Genomic DNA, 19,851 nt, shown 5'->3' on the forward strand with positions numbered 1-19,851 from the left:
AGCATACAAATCGAGTCAGCATTAAAAAAAACATGCAAACAAATTTATTTCCCATTTGTACTAAATTTTCGGCATCTTATTATTGAGTAATTTGGTGAAATTTTCAAAAACATGTGATGTGATCATATACTATTCTCTAAAAATTCATCATGACAGCTGAAGAGCTACAAGTTCTACTATCTTCAAAACTTCCTACTACTAATCTATTGCCCCAAGAATTTCTTGAGAAACAAAAGGAAAAAAAATACAGAGATGGAAGATTGAGACCTGATGGAAGATCGACCATTAACTTGGAACTAACCTGGTACAAGACCGTTGTAGACCCACAAGTTTAGCCACGCCGTAGACCCACCGCCGCAAGCACCGTCGCACCCACAAGTGAGCCACACCGTAGACCCACGAGTCGAGCCTCCCTGTCACACGACCCAAGCCGCAGGCCCCCATCACCTTGTTACACACCTTCAACAAACAGAGAGAAAGAAAGAAAGATTGAACGAGAGAGTAGGTCAGAGAGAAAGATAAAGCGAGAGAGAGATGAGGTGTGAAGAGTTATTAGGGATTCAACCTTAGAGATTGCTTTTGTCTTTCATTTGGTGCCGAAGTGAATTTCATTTACCGTCTGTTTTCATTTCTTTTAAGTAAAATGTCCATGTATTAGCATGCGACAATAACACTTTTTAAAATATGTGATATTTTAGTGTAATATATGGGCATAATTGTTGTAGTGTAAGTAGTAAACTTAGGCATAAACTCTTACGGTTTGGGTGACTATTATTATTTTTGGCTCCATTGTCACGTTTGCCATTTTTTGCCCAATTTTTACTTTCTCCTGCAATGTTAGTGCTATTCCCAGATTCTATTTTCCCCAGTCCAACAGTTGTTTGGCTAGGGTTATCAACCTTCTGCTCAGTTTCCTTAAGCTTAATAAATTCCTTTGCCCGATCAAGGAACTCCTGGGTGTTGTGCACATATTTTCTTTTCAAACTGCTCCAGAATGGACTTTTCACTCTAATTCCTTAATTAATGGCTATTAATTTACCATTACCACTCAGGGATTTCACCCCTTGTTGCTTCTTGCATAAAACGTTGAATGTAATCTTGTAAAGGTTCATTGTCTCGTTGTTTTATGTCCACCAAATCATTCAGTTCGGTTGGAAGAGGTCTTGCCGAAGAAAATTGGGTATAGAAAATGTGGACAAATCCATCCCATGAGGTGATTGACCCTGGCTGCAACTTGAAGAACCACTGCTGGGCGGTTTTTGACAAGGTGGTAGGGATGATCTTGCACCTAGCATCATCCTTAACTCCTTGGAGATCAGTCTGTAACTCAAAGTTGTGAACATGGGACACTGGGTCCTCCCGCCCAGTATAGATCTTCCATGTTGGCATCTTGAACTTGACCGGTATGGGCAGCTGGTTGATACATTCTGAAAATAGGGAACCCCACTGCCTCTCTATTTCAATGTCTGTTAACTTGGGAGTTGTTAGGTCTCTTACCAATCGAGTTAACAGATCTAGCTAGGCCTGGAGGGTTGGGTCTGCACCTGCCTGGGGCTGTGCTACATTATGGACCTCATCCATTCTCGAGATCTAAACAGTCTCAGGCGGAGCTATGTTGTTCGAGTCCCGATTTTCCCTAGTGTGATTAAAAGCATCTCAGAGGTCTTCACCCCTCATAGGTTCCATCCGGTTGAATACGGATTTTGGACGAGGCTTGCCCTTAGAATTTTAGATGTCTACCCGGCTTGGTACCACGGGTACTCCTTGGAATCCTCCACCTCGGGGTGGTTGGTTGTTCGGGACAACCTGCCCTTGTGGGACAAACGGTCCTTCGGGCGGGTTATCCTCTGGCCTTGATTATTCCACTGGTGGGCTCAGCTCTCCACCTCATCATCATCATACCCATCAGCATAGTTGGGTCTATATGCACTATTGACTTCTATTTCCTCTCTTCTAGACCTTGGTCGGTACTCTTGGTGTTGTCTGTGCCAACCAGGCTACTGATGGTTGTTCTGGGGCTGACCACCTCTATTTGGCGCTGGTGCTCGGGTGTTTCCATCCCAACCAACTACATTAGGATTTTTTTCACAGCCACTCCCTTGAGATCTTGGCTGAAAGTTATCTGCTCGGTCCAGTCCCATGTAGTGCCTTGGAAGGACCTACTTATCAGCTGACAAGGGGTGCCTGTTGTTGTTTGCCTAGGGGCCCCGACCTGATCAGCGACTCCTAGTCATACCCCATTCTCCAATATGAGGTTAAGTCTCTGGTCCATTCACTTCTCCTTCATCAAACCCAAAACAGGAGGGAGTTATTTGTTGTTAGCAGTAGTACCAGCTGCAGCCCCCTACCCTGAGTCTGCTGCTATTGCATGTAATTACGAATGGACTCAGCAGCCTCCCTAGTTCGGCGTTCCATGTCTTCTTGGTGGGCTTGAATCTCCTGGGCATTTCATTCCATCCATTCTTGGAAATCTCTTCTTTGCTTCTCGAAAGCCTCATTAAAGGCTTCCTGGGCGGTAGCCTACCCCTGGTCCATAGTAGCTAGCTAATCCTGCATCTGCCCTATGACTTCCCTTATCTGCTCAATTTCAGGATCAAGTCTTTCAATATCAACGTGTGGTTCATACTGTCCAGGACCTTTAGCTCTTGGTCCTGGCTGGTCGGTACCCCTTACAGCACCTCCTCCTAAAGTTCCTGTGTTAGTAACTCCCGTAAAGGAAGCAACCCCATGTACAGCTGCAGTGGGCCCAGTAGCTTGCCCCTGGCACTAGTGGCAAATTAGCTCGCCCCCTATTCAGATTTCTCATTGATGGAGCTCGGTGCAACGATTCAACTTCGCGCTCCGGAGGTTCTTCGCCTGATCTCCTTGTTGAAACCACCATCTTCGCAGCAACGGAATCTGAATGTGATTATTCTCGCTCTCAACGAAAGCACCAATATGTTGACTAATTTTTTAATCAGCTGACACAGAGTCAAAATAATTAATTTGAGATCTTTCAATAGAACAATCAATGAACAAAAAATGAGCCCAAAACCTAATAATAATGAGCAATAAATGATAAAGAACACTAGGATTTATAGAGGTTCGGCCCCAATAATTGGTAATAACCTACTTCCTCTTAGATTTATATTAATCATTGAAGGTTTACACAAGATCACAAGATTAAAATGGATTTCTATGCGTAAAAGACAATACAATAAGGAAGAATCATTGCTAGGTACAAAAATAGGTTGTCCGGTATGTTTCTAAACACTGGTCGGTAGACAATTTCGTGAACCCCTTTTACTATGGTGAAGGGTTTACATTTATAATGCTCTGTTGGCCCAGGGGCGATACACGGGTGTAATTGATGGCGAAAATATCCCATTATTCTCGCAGGTAGTTATAGCCCTTCCTGTTAGGAGGGTTGACCAAGTCTTCAAGGCTGTTAGGCATCTTTTGCGGGTGGTTGGGTGATTCTTGCAGGCTACTAACGATGAGTGTAACCACTTCTTGCTAACCAGGTTTGGCTATCCATCATAACAAGAAGCTTAGCTTCTAGTGGCATTCCGTCGAGCAGTGTTAGAAAGACTTCCCCTCAAGAGAGTGAATTGCACAGAAGACGCAAAACTACATCCTGACATTACTGCCTGGGAAGGGTGTAGCTATCATAGACACAGGCTTCCTGAACATATCTCACTGCCGTTTGCTTGACAATGGTCCTCACCAAGAATCCCTTATAGGAGACTCAATGTTATGCCTTGGTGTAGGACTTGGGCAAAGTGTTTACCTTCTGTAAACTGCTCTCCTTGCCAAGCAGTAACTTGTCATATACCCTGCAGGTATACACCGACCAGCATGTGAGGAGGTCTGCCCAACCTACTCCATGTGTCCAAGCTTAGTGCCACGTCAGATATGTCAATTTTTGGGATAACATCTCCTATAAGGGACTTTTGGTGAGGAACATCGTCAAGCAAGCGGCAATGAGAGATGTTCAGAAAGCCTGTGTCTATTATATCTACACCTGTAGCGTCCCAAATTTGCTAATAAGGCTTAGGACCTTGATTAGCGTGCCTGGAGGGCAATAAGTGGTTTATTATATTAATATGTGAATTTAGTGAGAATGTGATTAGAAATGCATGTTTAGGTGAATTAAGTATGCATGGGGGCCCCATTTGGTTGTTAGGGGTATTTTTGTAATTTTAGTCCGTTGAGGGCATAAATGTAATATTTGTGAATATTGTGATATTTACCATGTGAGGGTGGTGATATATTTGGGATGCACAATTTGAGATAGTCCTAGGGAGCGGTTTAGCTAGAAAGTCACAACGGGGTCAAATACCTGGCTCGGGAGGAGCTTAGGGGTATTTTGGGAATATTATATGTGTTCGGGAATTATTGAGTAACGGGTAGTAATTTGAATAAACGGGGATTTATAGGAATACTTGGGGACTTAACGAGATTTGGTAAATGACTAAATTGCCCTTGGGATTACTTAAGGGTTAAGGATAGGTTTAAGGGGCAAAAGGATAATTTGGCCATAAGGGTAGATAGACCTAGCTGAGGTAAATTCCTTCATGTTTTTCACTTAGGCATATACTGGAATTATCTTTTGGAAGCTCTAGAGGAAAGCAGAAGTTAAGAAAAGAAGGAGAAGAAGATCTAATCTTCTTTGGGGTCAAGGAAGGAACTCTAGGCTTGTGCTTGGGGGGCTTGTGGCTTGGAACTCAGGGGAGCAATTCAGAGATTTAACTAAGTTCAAAGGTAAGCTGTAAAATTTGATGATCAACTGAATTATGCTGAGTTTTGGTTAGGAATACAAGTTTATGCATGTGAGCTAAGTGGTGAATCACTCTTGATTGTTTAGATGAGTTTTGGGATTAGTTCTTGGTTAGGTTTTGCTGCTGGAATCATTTTAGAACTACTTTGGTGATTGAATTGAATTGTTAGTTTAGTTTTGGAGTAAATTATCTTGGATTTGGTTGTCAAGATGGGGGATTTTTCTGGGTTCGAAGGGTCGGGCTGCGGCATTGTTCTTGCTAAGCCGCGACCCTATAGAACGGTTTTGAGGCCAAGAAGAGGGGCGGGTCGCGGCGCCCTATAGGTTGGGCCGCGGTGCACATAGGCTGAAATTTGGGGATTGGGTTTCTGGTTGAGGCGGGCCACGACAAAAGGCCTTGGGGCTGCGGCGCTTAGTGGGTTTTTGCACCCCAAGAAGGTTTTAGGCTCGATAATTCAAAAGTTAAGGCTCGGGATGGATTTTATCACCCGGATTGATAGAATTCAATGTCCCGGAGACTAGAATTATAACCCAAAGTTATTTAATGGATTAGAACTTGATGGATGGATGTTGTTGATACGTTGTGACTAGGTTGTCAGCGAGGCTCGGACTAGAGGATTGTGCTCGAAAAGCTCGGGACATAGGTAAGAAAACTATTGTACCCATAGAGCAGGGAGCGGCCCTATAGTTTGTATTGCAGGGCACGACCCTATGTGATTATGATGCATGGTGTAGCCCTATTGTGTATGCTTGTATTTGTTTAAGTGTTTGTTAAGTTTTATGCTATGTGTTGCATATCTGTAAATGTACGGCGAGGGCCAGGAACGGCGAAGGTTGAGAACGGCAAAGGCCGAGTACGGCAAGGGGCCGGGAGCAGCATTAAGCACGCGGAGTGCGAGTTGCTAGGGTGAGACCCCTATTGGATACCTGGGATATCCTCATGGTGTAGACCGCGAACCCAGGGCCTGGTAAAGTGCCTGGGACGGCATGGCCATTATGTGTTTAGCCTGTTGGTGGTTTTATTATATGCTGATTGATAGATATGCATATGTTGATTGCTTGTGTGGATTTTTCTTGCTGGGCTTCGACTCACGGGTGCTCTATGGTGCATGTAAGGGCAAGGGGAAGGTCAACCAACCATGAGTATAGAAAGTGTGTACATGTTTGGCCTGCCTGGCTGCCACGACCAAGGGTACTTTTGGGAGATGTTTTGCATTAGTCTGAATTTTGTCGTTTAGTTGGCTTTAATCATATTTTTGAGTTGTAAATATTTCCAAACAGTACTTTGGGATCCCAAATGTTTAACGCTGTATAATTTTCAGTGAATGATTACGTTTTCAACTCATATGACTTTTATTACAGTTTAGCTACACTTTTAACCTAAAACCTGGATTAGCGAATTAATTGCACGGTTTAAACTCACTTAGTAACGACTCTAAGGAAGTAGGGCGTTACAACACCCTTCCCAAGTTGTGATGCCAAGATGTAGTATTGCATCTTCTGTGAAATTCACTCTCTTGAGGGGAAGTCCTTCTAACACTGCTCGGTATGATGGATAGCCAAACTTGGTCGGTGGGAAGCGGTTACACTCACCGTTAGCAGTCTGTAAGAATCTCCCAACCACCTGCAAAAAATGCCTAATAGCCCTGAAGAGTCGATCAAACCTCCCAACTGGTAGGGCTGTCACTACCTGTGACAATAATGGGATATTTCCACCATTAGTTACGCCTGTGTGCAGCCCCTGGGAGGTCAAGTTTGTGCTCTAAATGGAGTTTGCTTATGTGGAGTTGCTGAGAGAAGCAATTAAAACATACAAGTTGATAGGGAGTACTACTTTGTCTTCAATAATAGTTAAAAATTAAGGGTTAAGTGCAAGGGTGAAGGATGTCCATTGGTATTGTATGCACATGTACTTAAGGATAATAGGACATTTAGGGTAAATACACTTGTCAATAAGCATTCTTGAAGTTTGGTATTCAAGAATAGACATGTGAATGGTGGGTGGTTAACAAAGCATTTCCTTAAAAATTTTAGAGCAAACACGAATATGTCCTACAAGCAACTCCAACATATAACATCCTCAACCAAGTTTTCTGAACTTTCTGACTGCGTTTTCTATATAGCTAAAAAAAGAAGCTCTAAACATGCTAGAGGAAAGTGTGAGAGACTAATTTGAAATTGTGGAGGACTATTGCAGCAAGATTTTGGCAACTAACCCAGGTATGTCAAATGTTTTGGCTTTGGTATTTAAATGCTAATTATGTCATAGTTTGTAACCTCTTTTTTGTTTTAGGTAGCATTGATATATTGAAGACCACTACGAGAGGCGAGGAGAGGTATATCCAAAGAGTTTATATTTGCTTGAAGGCCTGCAAAGAAGGTTTCCTTGATGGATGTAGGCCTTTGATTGGGATGGATGGGTGTTTCCTTAAAGGATAATGCAAGGGTATGTTACTTGCAGCGGTAAGTGTCAATGGGTATGCAATAGTTGAGAATGAGAACACAGAGACATGGAAATGGTTTGCGGGCTTGGTAAAGGAAGATTTAGACATTGATGGCCCTTCAAAATTCACAATCACGAGTGATAGAAAAAATGGGCTAGAGATGTGATAAGCATTCCCTACATAGATTAGAACAAACCAGAGAACACTGAAGCAAGAAAAATGGAAATTGGTGTTTGTATTGAAACTATCAGGATTTCGAGAGCCTGAGTTCTCTCCAAGGTCTACAAACTACCATATTCTTCACACCCCATACACTAACATTTCCCAACTTATACTATTACTCTCAAGTACACCATATTATTGTATACCTCTCTCACACACAAGTCACTCTCCTCTAACTAATTGTTGGCAGTATCCCTATTGTTTGTTGATTTGTCAATCTCATTTCCATTCCCTCTTCTGGCGTAGACATAAGTGATGGGTGGACTATCAATACCCCCTACCCAAAGTCTCACCTTGTCCTCAAGGTGGAAATGAGGATATTGCTCTTGAATGATTTTGAAGTCTTCCCACGTAGCTTCAAATGCAGGTAGGTTCATCCATTGAATGAGAGCTTGGGGATGAGTCTTTTGTATACAAGGTTGGATATCCAAGAGGCGTTCGGGTTCAAGGGACCATTCCAACTCAACTGTCAACTCTGGTGGCAAGGCAGTTGCTTTCTGATGTGGACCCAATGTAGCATGCAAAACTGAAACATGGAAAATGAAATGGAGCAAGGAACCCGACGGTAGCTGGAGCCTGTAAGCAGTAAAGCCAATGTGTTTGATGACTGGGAAAGGACCAAAGAATCTGGGAGACAACTTCTCATTGCGATGTTTTGCCACAGATCGTTGGTGATATCGTCTCAGCTTCATATAGACTAAGTCACCCTCCTGAAATTGGACACCACAACGTTTCTTATCAGCTTGTAACTTCATTTTTTGTTGAGCTCGAGATCTTGAGAATATCCAGAATATCATTCTAAGGCTTAAGGTGTTCTTCAACAACTGAAACAGAAGAACTTGTGTGCTCAAAACGAACTAGAGGAGGGGGTTCTCAGCAATAAACAACCATGAAAGGAGTCATGCCCGCTGAGGAATGGAAAGACGTATTGTACCAATACTCTACCCAAGGTAACCATTTTGCCCACTTGCTCAGTTTTGAACTCACAAATAATGGAAGATAGGTCTCAAAACATCTATTAACGACCTCTATTTGCCCATCAGTTTGAAGGTGATAGGCTGGGATATGCTTAAGCACGGTGCCCTGCAAACAAAACAATTCTTTCCAAAAACAGCTCAAAAAAATTTTGTCACCGTCCGACACAATGGAACAGGGATCCCCATGGAACTTGACAACTTCCCTTACAAATACTGCTACCACAGTCAGCGCTGAAAAAGGATGATGAAGTGGAATGAAATGGCCATACTTGCTCAAATGATCAATCACCATCAAAATCAAATCAAACACATTGGATAGAGGGAGCCCCTCTATAAAATCCATGGACATATGCTTCCAAATTTGTTCTGGAATCAGAAGAGGTTGGAGCAAACCAGCTGGAGATTGAACCCAAGTACTTGTTTTGTTGGCAAATTACACACTCAGCTACATATCGTTGTACATTCTCCCGCACATTTTTCCAATATAAGTCTACTGCCAGCCATTGAAATGTCTTGAAAACTCCCGAATGGCTCCCAATCCAGCTGCCAGGGTACTCTTGCAAGATTATTGGAATGAATGGTGAAGATGAAGGCAATACTAAACGTCCCCGGAACTTCAAACAACCTTGTTGAAATGAATAACCTCCCCCACCTTTTTCCAAACTCAAATCATGAAGAACTTTTGACAAATAAGGGTATGTAGCGACATGTGCCCTCAAATCTAGAATAGACAGTAGGCTGGGACCAGAAATCGCAGCCAAAGACATCTCGTGATGTAGACGGGACAAAGCATCTACAACCTTGTTTTCAAGACTGGGCCTATATTGGATATCAAAATCATAACCAAGGAGTTTAGCGAGCCATTGTTGATGCTCCATCGCCACCAACCTTTGTTCTAACAAATACTTCAAACTTCGTTGATCGGTACGCACCAAAAGCTTCCTACCCAACAAGTATGGTCTCTATTTCTGAATTGCTAACACAATGGCCATGAAATCTCACACATAAACTGAGTTTGTGCAAGCTCGAGGAGACAAAAATTGGCTGAAGAATGCTTTAGGGCGCTGGTTTTGCATGAGCACCACCCCTAAACCCGAGCCTGATGCATCAACCTCCACTACAAATGTCATAGAAAAATCTGGCAAAGCCAAAACTGGTACGGAACATATGGCCTTCTTGAGGCAATCAAAGGCATCTTGAGCTTCTTGAGACCACTTGAAGGCTTCCTTCCGTATCTAGTTCATGAGTGACTTTGCTATACTTCCATAGCCTCGAACAAACTTTCGATAGTACCCTGTAAGGCCCAAAAAACCTCTCAGGTGCCTAATCGTTCGTGGTACTAGCCAATCCTCCATAGACGACAACTTAGAAGGGTCGGCTTCCACCTCTTCCGCTGAAATGATATGTCCCAAATACTCCACTCTAGGATGAGCAAATAAGCACTTCTTCTGATTGGCATATAGTTGGTGTTGCTACAATCTACCCAAAACTAACTCCAAGTGATGCACATGAACTTCCATCGAAGGGTTATAAACCAATATGCCATCAAAGAAGACCAACACAAATGTGCTCAACAAATCCCGAAATACCTCATTCATGAAAGCTTAAAAAGTGGTTGGTGCGTTAGTGAGGCCAAAAGGCATGACAAGGAACTCATAGTGTCCTTCATGTGTCTGAAAAGTTGTCTTTTCGACATCTCCTACAACGACGCGAATCTGATGGTAGCCAAACTTTAAATCCAACTTAGAAAAGACTTGTGCTCCATGGAGATCCTCTAATAACTCATCAATGACAAGAATAGGGAACTTATCAACCACTGTCTCCTTATTTAGAGCCCTATAGTCCACAAAAAAATTCTAACTACCGTCCTTCTTTTCGACCAAAAACACTAGCCACGAGAATGGGCTTGTACTCGGATGACTATACCAGATCATAACATCTATGCCATCAATCATTCTATCTCGTCCTTCTGCACCTGAGTGTACCTATAGGTTCTGACAGATTTTGGTCCCACCCTCTCGCAGAGTGTAATAGTGTGCTTTCTAGCTCGTACAAGCGGCATCCCCTAAGGCATATGAAGGACTTCATCGAATTTGTGAAACAGTGAACCAATCTCTGGTGGTACCGATCACTCCTAGGCCTTGGTTTCTACAGCCAACACTCCAAGCTGAACCCGAAAACCCTGACATTCATGATGAATCGAGTGAATAAAGGCTTTTAATGAGATTTGGGATTTGTATAGGCTCAAATCACCTTGGAAAGTGACCTAGGTTCCACCCGTCCCAAACTTCATTGCCGAAATTTTCCAATTAATCAGCATGTTGTCGATAGTTTCAAGCCACTTAATGCCCCAAATAACATCAAATCCACCCAATTCCAAGGGCAAAAAATCAGCGACTACCCTTATTGCTCCTAAATCCAACTCCACTTGACTGCAAATACCTTTGGTTTGAACCTTCCCTCCCGTGCCCAACATAACACCATAACAAGAAGTGGTTATGATGGGTAGCTTTGTCACCGTTACAAAATTTGTCAAAATAAAATTATGAGTAGCACCGCTGATAAGTATAGTGATGGAATTCTGTCAAATATGGCCCGAAAACTTCATAGTATGGGCAGAAGTAAATTTTGGGGAAGAAATTCTTTTTAAGTAGGGGAGAATTATAGTGTCCCAGAATATTTACTTAGCTAGCTTGATAGTAGTAGTGGTTAGTATTAGTTTGTAGTATGTTAGATTCCGTGGATGTTGGTTTAAGCTAGGGCTTAGTTGGACACTCATAGCAAAAATTATGGATTTTATAAGTTTAACCTATTGTTTAGAAATATTAATTATAACATAAGGTTTGATTAATATTGCTAGTCCTAGAAATATATTTATTATAACCTAAGGTTTAAATAGAATTGTTAAGAATGTGACACTTGCATAATCATGTTTATTAAGGATTTAAGTATTTATGATGAATAGTTTAATTAAAAGAAGAATCTAGAAGCTCTAGAACCTTCCAGAAACTGTTAGGATCACGTTTAGACTTAGTCAAAGATGTTTTATCAATTCAAAATATGCTGAAAAGTGCAAATACGTGTTTGATATATCAATGTATGCTGATATATCACAGCTACAGGGGCCGATATATCGCCTACACGTCGACTTTGCATGAACATTCGAATGGGGCTCGGGAAAATGGTCTAGGAGATATATCGCCCAGGGTAGGCGATATATTGCCCTTGGTGCTATATTTTTGAATATTGAGGATTTTTAAATTTAAAAACAGCCTTAACCACTTGGACCTGCCTTTGAACGATTTTGATCAAGTTCAGGGCGTCTGTTGAACTAAAATTCAAATATTTTTCATTTTATATTAATTTATTTATTCAAATTAAAAGGGGTTAGTTTCACTCCTTGAACTCTATAAATAGGACCTAGTACTTAGCCATTTTCTTCATTCTTCAAGCAGTCTTCAGAGCCTCCAAGTTGCTAGTGTTACTATAGAGAAAAACACTTGGGTTTTTGGGTTAAAAAATTTATCATTCTAAGCTTTTCTAAACACTTGGGAAGTGAGATATAGTGAGATTTTGATATCGAGGTTTAGATCAATTCATAAGATCATTCAAGGTCTTCTTATCCTTAAGTTCAGTTCTTCATAGTTCTTTAGTTTTCTTTTATTTTCTTTTCAAATCCTAACTCTTATTTATGATTCTTGGTTACGTGTTTAAGTTTCTTGAAAACTTAAGGTTCTTCTCGGTAAGTTTCTTCTTTGATGGTTTAGTTTTCTTTTCATCTCTTTTCTTTAGAAATACTCACCATTCTTATTATTGGTTTTTAGGAGGGTTCCAATCCTGTTCTTGTTCTCAAATATCCTGGTTTTTTGTAAGGAAAATATGATAGATTTTATGTGCTTATATGTTTATGTTATGATATGTTTTATGCTATGATATGTATATATATATATATATAAATATGGCTTGTAGTCATTTGGGGGTTATAGTTGCTTAAATAGCAAACCCCAATATTTTTTTTATGTCGCTTGGGGCTTATAGTTGCTTAGACAGCAAACCCCAAGAACTTTTATCATTTTCATTGTTTAGAGTTATGATTTACCCTACCTCAATTAGTAGATAGAGGACCTAGATGGGTTATCATATACTACCATGTGATCTAACCTACCTCGATTAGTAGACAGATGACCTACATGGTTTATCACATGCCATGTTAATGAGTTAATGGTCATTAATATTGTAGTCCTATATGATATACGTTTTTATAGTATTTGTTTATGTTATAGTATTTTGTTTATGATATATGTTGTTAGTATATTTTCCTTGTTGGGCATTAGACTCACTCCTTTATTTTTAGCTTGATGCATGAAAATGATTATGGAAGGCAGAAAGATTCATGGCAGCTTGGCTTGTGTGTTAAGGATGACTGGATTGCGTGTCGATCAAGGATGACGTTATATTTAGTCTTTTAAATTATGTTTTGGTGTAATTCTGCAATTAGTATTTCAAACAATTAAAGTTATTGTTTTATAACAATGGGTACCCATACCATATTTTATATTTCATATGTTACTTTGTATTTTGCACAATATTTATTTTGGGGTTTTAAATAAAGTTATGTTATTTCTGATGTATGTTTTCCAAAATAGTAGCTATGTCTAGTAGTTTTAATGATCTAAGGTCTTAGAAATAGTTGGTTCATTATAGTTGGAATCATAGCAAACAATTCATATGCATGAAGTTCTCCTTGATACACACGCACAAGCTCTGAATCTAATCATCAATGTAAGTGTTTATGTTTATTATGCTTATGTTTATGTTTATAGCTAACATTTTAGCCCTTACGTTTTCAGTTAAGAATGGATGGAGCCTTCACCTATGAGGATATCCGAGCCATTAAGGCATTGAAAAGGATTAGAGAGCCAAGGAATACCGTAGGAGTGTTAGATAGAATCACTCGAAGATTGATTTTATTCCACAAGGAGATAGTCCACCTCCAAACTACTAAGCAAACTATGATAAGAGCTATAGAGCAATATGTCTTAGTAAATAGGTTTTTTAAAGATTTTCCTTCTGTAATTTAAACATTAGAAGAAATATAGGAGACTATAGATGATGAAGATGATTTACCGGTAGCCATGAGATATTATTTTCTCATACTTAGGTTCTCCTCACTATAAGAAAAAATGCTTTTAATAACACCAAAAATGTGTTATCAAAACATACCATAACACTTTTTGATGTGTTAGACCGACTATGTTATCGTAGGTCAGGGTACTTTACATAACACTTTATCATTGTTATACAGATGTGTTATTATACTGTCAACGATAACACACTTTCTGTGTCATTTTAATAAATAGATAAGTGTTTAATTATATTATTTACAGTCGATTATATAACACATTTCAATACTTATAAATTTGTGTTATACTACACTTTAGTATAACACATTTTTTGTGTAATTCTACACTTTAGTATAACACATTTTTTGTGTTATATAATGAAGTTTGCATAACAAAATTCTTTACTTATAAAAAGTGTTATTGTAATAGATATTATAACACATTTTTCGTATTATTTTAATATTTAGATAAGTTTAAATTCTCACTATATATTCATTTATATAACACTAATTTATTCTATTATATTTAAAAAAAATTATATAATTAAAATTATCTTTCTAATATATACTAGCATCATCAAATGAACTTGATTTTCAAATAACAAAAAGTAAAAACAATTAACATTGTATTAACAATCCACAAATTAATTTAAAACATTCAACACTGTCATCAACAACAAAATGTTCTTTAAGTATTCAAGTAGTCTTAAATATTCAACATATTGAAAAGTTACTACTTTCAGCACAAAATATTCTCCCCTGACAGTGCATATATGCCTAAGCTCCTAGTATTTGCCAAATTAAAAAACAACAGTTGCAATGACTGTACAGTTGCAAAGAATGGGTAGTAATCCTAGACACATTAGAAATATTAGCCACGTCTTCGACAGATTCCATGTCTATCATGCCACCAAAACGTGAACTGAGAGAACAAAACTCCACTGTCGAGAAAAGCAACACAAGTAAAAGCTTTATTGTTATGTTAACCTCTGTAGTTGATGGCCTGAAGTCACACAGTACCCGAAGGCTAGAACCTGATGTTTTCAACAAATGTATGCAAACATATAAGTTGAGGCTTTTATGTGCAGATCTCAAAAGAATAAGAAAGTAACATGTCCCAAATGACCCCAAACATAACACAGTACACAGGAAAAGAACAGTATTTACCACACTCGACTCTCCAATTGCCCACTCACATCAATTTCTTGAGCATGAAATGAGCTAACAATGCCCATTAAAGCAAAACACACCGCCTAGAACATAAAGAAAAAAATATATCAATAGAAAGAACAAGGTAAACCAAAAAATTTATAGAAAAATCAAACAAGCCTATCAAGAAAAGAAACTCTTGGCAAATTTTTAAATATTCAAAACACAACAAATTGAAAATTCCCATTTGTGCCAATTCAAAAGTGTAAAAAATAGTTAACAGACCTTAAAGCCAATGTACAGTAAACCATATTTCAACAGAAAAATGCAAGAATAGCCAAGCAGTAAAATAGTCGCATGTCACTAGTTTTAACATCTATCTAGGAGGGCACAAATAAAGTAAGAAAGACTAGATTTTATAAGTAGAGGATGAAACTAGACATGCCCAAGCCTCTATAATCAGTCCTCCACATGCATACCATAATAGCTTAAACCAAACCAAAAAAGGCAACATCAAACAAGAAGTTGTTTTCAAATCACTCCATGCATAAGAGCACTCTCCCAATAAAAGGATGTAAAAATTATTCATCAAGACAGAAAGAAAGGAATAAATTTCTGATTAAGATTCTAGACTTATCAAACATTTTTATCTTTTTTACTAAAGGGGGTAAATTAAATATTACTAAGCTAACCTGGTTGGGCACCAAGATCTATAACATGCAGCTTTGATGTAATTTGGCCAGCATTAAAAGTCTTTGTTGCAAAGGAAATGAGAGTATAAGGATTCTCATTCCCTTGAACCTGTATAAATTCGACAATCAATCAACAAATATGCATATATGATATGCATACCAAGTGCGATAAAAAACAAGAGAATTAAGAGAGATAAAGAGAGGGAGACGTTAATTTACGCACTTTAAATTGTGCAAAAGCAGTAGCATGAGCTTCCAGAGCTTGACTTCTCTGTTGTTCCACTGAAAAGAGTTGCATATTCCCTTTGACCAGATTTTGCCTCTGCAAACAGAGTAGAGAAATAAATCAAGTATAAGAAATAGGACAATTAAAGCTCAAAGTCTGCCAAGCAATCAATAAGGTATTAAAGCATGTTACAGGAAAATTCAAAAGGACCATTTGGACCAGCCTCTTTGGCATTAACTAGTTACAGGAGATGCAATCCCTTCTATTCCAACTACATGGATGACATCATTACAAATATAAAATATAAATACCAAGATCATCAAATATATTGGCTTGATGAGGATTTCCCTATGAAAAATCTATACATAAAGCATATATGCATATGAGTATCAATCTACTAAATGATGTTACAATATATAAGAACATACCTTAGGAGCACCAGTGGCAATTCCAATCAAAACCAACCACTTTCAGAAGGGTCACATCGATAGTTTATTATCTGATTGTTTGCCAGATTAGCAGTTCTTTCGAACATCTTCACAGGTTCAGTCTCACCTATAAGGAAGATATAGTGCACATACCAGCCAAAATTTTAAAACAAAAGTAATTGTATTGTAAAACAAAGCAGGCCCTCAGAGAAGTTTAATAATAATAATAAAGTGACAAACCTTCAATTGGCCAATTGATATGGCTTGATTAAAGACTTGGAATCATGGCGGCCAGGTTTGTTTGCTCTATTCAATTAGTAACTATAGTCAAATGATAGTTATACGTTTAAATAATTTGTTCATGTTTTTAGTTTTATATGATCCATTTACTTAATTGAAATAGAAGGAAGATCAGAAATTGTAATTCTCTTTTTCTCTTTTCCTATCTATATGGGGTTTGTGCTTTGAAGCTTTTATTGCATTTTTGGTCCTACGGTTAATCAGCCTGCGTAGAATATGAACAGTTTGCCTTTTTGGCTCTTTCAATTCTCTCAAAAGTTTTTGGAAATGGCAATCTTTGAGTTGGTCCTTCTCATTCTCTTTTAATTGATCAAAGATAGAAGGGATTTGATTTCTGTGTTCAATTAAATCGGGTACTTGACTTAGAAATTTTTGTACTAAATTATGGTAGCCAAATAATTTAGTTGCTAATTCTAAAATAATAAGACTAATTAATTCTACTACCAAAAATATTAGTAGCTAATTTATTATTTTAGCTACCAATTTTCTTTTGGTAGCAAAGAAAAAACATTTACCTACTAATTTTTTGGTAGCTAAAAATAAAGTTTCAATAATTTTTTTTTGCAAAATTTAGCTACTAATGATTTCAAGCCATGCTAAGTCAAGCTAATTTCAAAGAAGGTGCAGATTGTTTTATAAAATAAACAGGGCTTATAATCAAAGACCAAATATATAAATTTCAAGCCATGCTAAGTCAAGCTAATTTTAACAGCCATGCTAAGTAAAAAAAACTAGCAGAATTTCGAAAAAAATAAAAAAGAAAGAAATTAGATTGACAAAAGATTCAGATAAAAAAAAAGTGTTAGGGAACCTATCAATAAATTTTGTTGGGAAATCTATCAATGAAAAGGGACACGAAATTATTATATCCATATACCTAATTAAGGAGTATGTACTGCTACTTAAAAGAAACCATTTTATAAATATACCTGCAACTTAAGAAAAATACCATTGACAAAAAGGAGTGTGTACTACTACTTTTACTCATCAAATGCAATTTTAATTGTTCAAAAATTAGCATGGTTCAACAATCAGAAGGCTAGCTACTTATTGTGGTATTCATAATTATACCTATAATCAGGTGTATCAATATAGTGTAAATCACTGCTCCATTGATAGTGAAATCAAAAAACAGACAAAGTGTTTGCTGAACAATAATATGCATAAATAAGCATGTCTAATCTATATGGAAAAAAAAAAAGAATCAAATTATCTATGAAAGGTCTAATACCAAACACTACTACTCTCATGAGACCCTTTAAATTTTAAGTGAGGTGCAAAAACTTAAATTTTAAATTACTGTCACAGAGGAGTGTTTTGATCAATTTGACTTAGAAAAATTAAGAGGTGTAAACCAACCTCATGAAAGCAATCTGGGGATTCATCTTTCCAAATGCAATTTTGACAAAATCATCTTCCTTGAAGGAAAATGTGGCATCAGGCTTTTCTTCTCCTTCCAATGTTCCTTAAATTTGACCAAAACACACAAAAATGAGCATCTTCTTTTTTCTTACTAAGAAGTTACTTCACAAATAGTGATCAAAACAAAACTAATGGCAAATAAGATTAAAAGAAGGTTTACTTTACAAATTAAACTATATATATCATATGTTGTGTGGCCAAATAATGAAACAAAAGCAAAACCTCCTCAACACAAGAGAAATTAAACAATTAAAAGGATTTTCTTAGAAAATATGAAACCAAGCAATTATACATTCTGATATAACTTATTCCCAAATTCAAAAAAAAAACAAATTAGTTAAAAAAGAAGAAAAAAGAACTAAATTCAAAGCTTACATAAGCTAATTTACTGACTTGTTGGTTTTATAATTATACAGCTGCCTACCTGTAACAAACCTCTCCTTCCTAAGCTACTCCAACATACACTTAATATTTTTTATTCAATAAAATTATAACTTTATAAGCATCTTTCCCCCTTATTATATATTCAGAAAACTCTTCTCTAAGAGCAGTAGTAGGATAAGCAGAAAAAGTCCCTCTTATTTGGTTATGTACCATTACCATGTCCAATGCTTAGTCAAAACTCTTGTAATTCCTTATTAAGTGTCTGTAGTTGGCAATCATGACCATATACTTTAGAGATTTCCGGCAGAAAATGACCAAAGAAAATTTCTAGAATCAAATAACACGTCTTCTTTAGACAAATTTAATAAAACAAAGTCACTCAATAGGCTTTATTTTTTCCTTGTTTCATCCAAGACTCATGAATTTATCTACTCTGTAACAAACAGAGTAAAACACACTAGATGATATATGTGTTCACTAAGGAAGCCAAACAGCCTTCAATGTGGAAATGAAGCAAGAAAGAGAAAAATTTGTGAAAACTATCAACAAATTAAGCTACAGATTGTACCTAGTGACACCATGATAGCAGCAAAAATGATTATGCCAACAGGCTGCACCCTCAATTTTCCAATGGGGTATTTATAAATATTTATACTTTTCATTGACAAGTGAGTGAACCAAAGTATGCCACCAACCATGAGATCCAACAAAGAATCTAGTGTTGATGCTGCAATGGCTAAGGACCCACTCTTTATAGTATCATAGATCTGCAGAATCAAACATAAGTTTCAATTTTAGTTTGTAAAGTGGGAATGAATGTTCTATAAGGCCATAAAATATTATTTGATTCAAGAACTCAAATACTCTAAAACACGGTGTATATAATCTAAAACGTTACACATACGACTGGAGCTGTAAAAGCTCTTAAGAACTTACTTCAGCCAATATTTCTTATAAAAATACCCAAACTTTACCTTAAGTCCCAAGAGAATTATGTTTGCATAATTAGAGATCTTCATGGCTCTTTCATGTTGAGATTGTTCATCAATATCATCTTCATCAATGCCTTCTGATTGCACTATAGAGTCAACTTCCTCAAAAGATTTCAGAGTTAAAAGTTATCTTTCATAGTAGTCCTTTTCTCCTATAATTGAAAGAAGAAACAAAAAAAGTTATTTGTAAGAACATGTATATATAACAACATAAGAATAGAAAAAGAATCAAATCAAGCATCGTTGGATTGCTTTGGTTGTAGAATCTTTGAACAAGTGAAGAATTCTCCCCCAGTTTCTCAACAAACAAACAAGGCCTTAAACCACAAACAATACCTCTGTTTGTTTCCTAAGAAAATTAATAAAAAAACCAAAACAATAATCACTCATTTTGTGGTTCCAAGAAAGCAATCAATCTAGGTAAAATGACGTTTACTCATTACATATATAACCAAAAACAACAAGAAAAAGAACATAAAAATATTGAGCGCATTTTCTCAGTAACCAAACAGAGTTTTCTTTAATTGAAGTTGAAACAAACCTCCACTCAAGCCACTGGTCCGAGTTAGGTCGATATCGTAGGGACTGGACTCAACGTCAAGACCAGAACGGACTTTGTCAGGGAGCCTAAAGACGAATTCAGTCCTGAGTGAGTTAACAGAGCATCCTCGACTGAGTCGGCGATTCCGGTGACCATTATCACTCGGTCTCCAACTTTGATTCATCAAAGAGGT

The 19,851-nt window shown here is 37.7% G+C and overlaps 1 long non-coding RNA gene across 1 annotated transcript; it reads right to left on the reverse strand.

The window, feature by feature from the left end:
• Positions 1 to 14,473: 14,473 nt before the first annotated feature.
• LOC133821018 (uncharacterized) lies at positions 14,474 to 18,869 on the reverse strand. The gene is made up of 5 exons (XR_009887265.1): positions 17,679 to 18,869; positions 15,589 to 15,687; positions 15,366 to 15,474; positions 14,692 to 14,777; positions 14,474 to 14,558 (listed from the first exon to the last, which is right to left on the reverse strand). It is a non-coding gene; the product is annotated as an uncharacterized LOC133821018 (long non-coding RNA).
• Between the last annotated feature and the right edge of the window lie 982 nt (positions 18,870 to 19,851).

Source organism: Humulus lupulus, chromosome 3 (assembly GCF_963169125.1).
Source record: "Humulus lupulus chromosome 3, drHumLupu1.1, whole genome shotgun sequence".
NCBI lineage: Eukaryota > Viridiplantae > Streptophyta > Magnoliopsida > Rosales > Cannabaceae > Humulus > Humulus lupulus.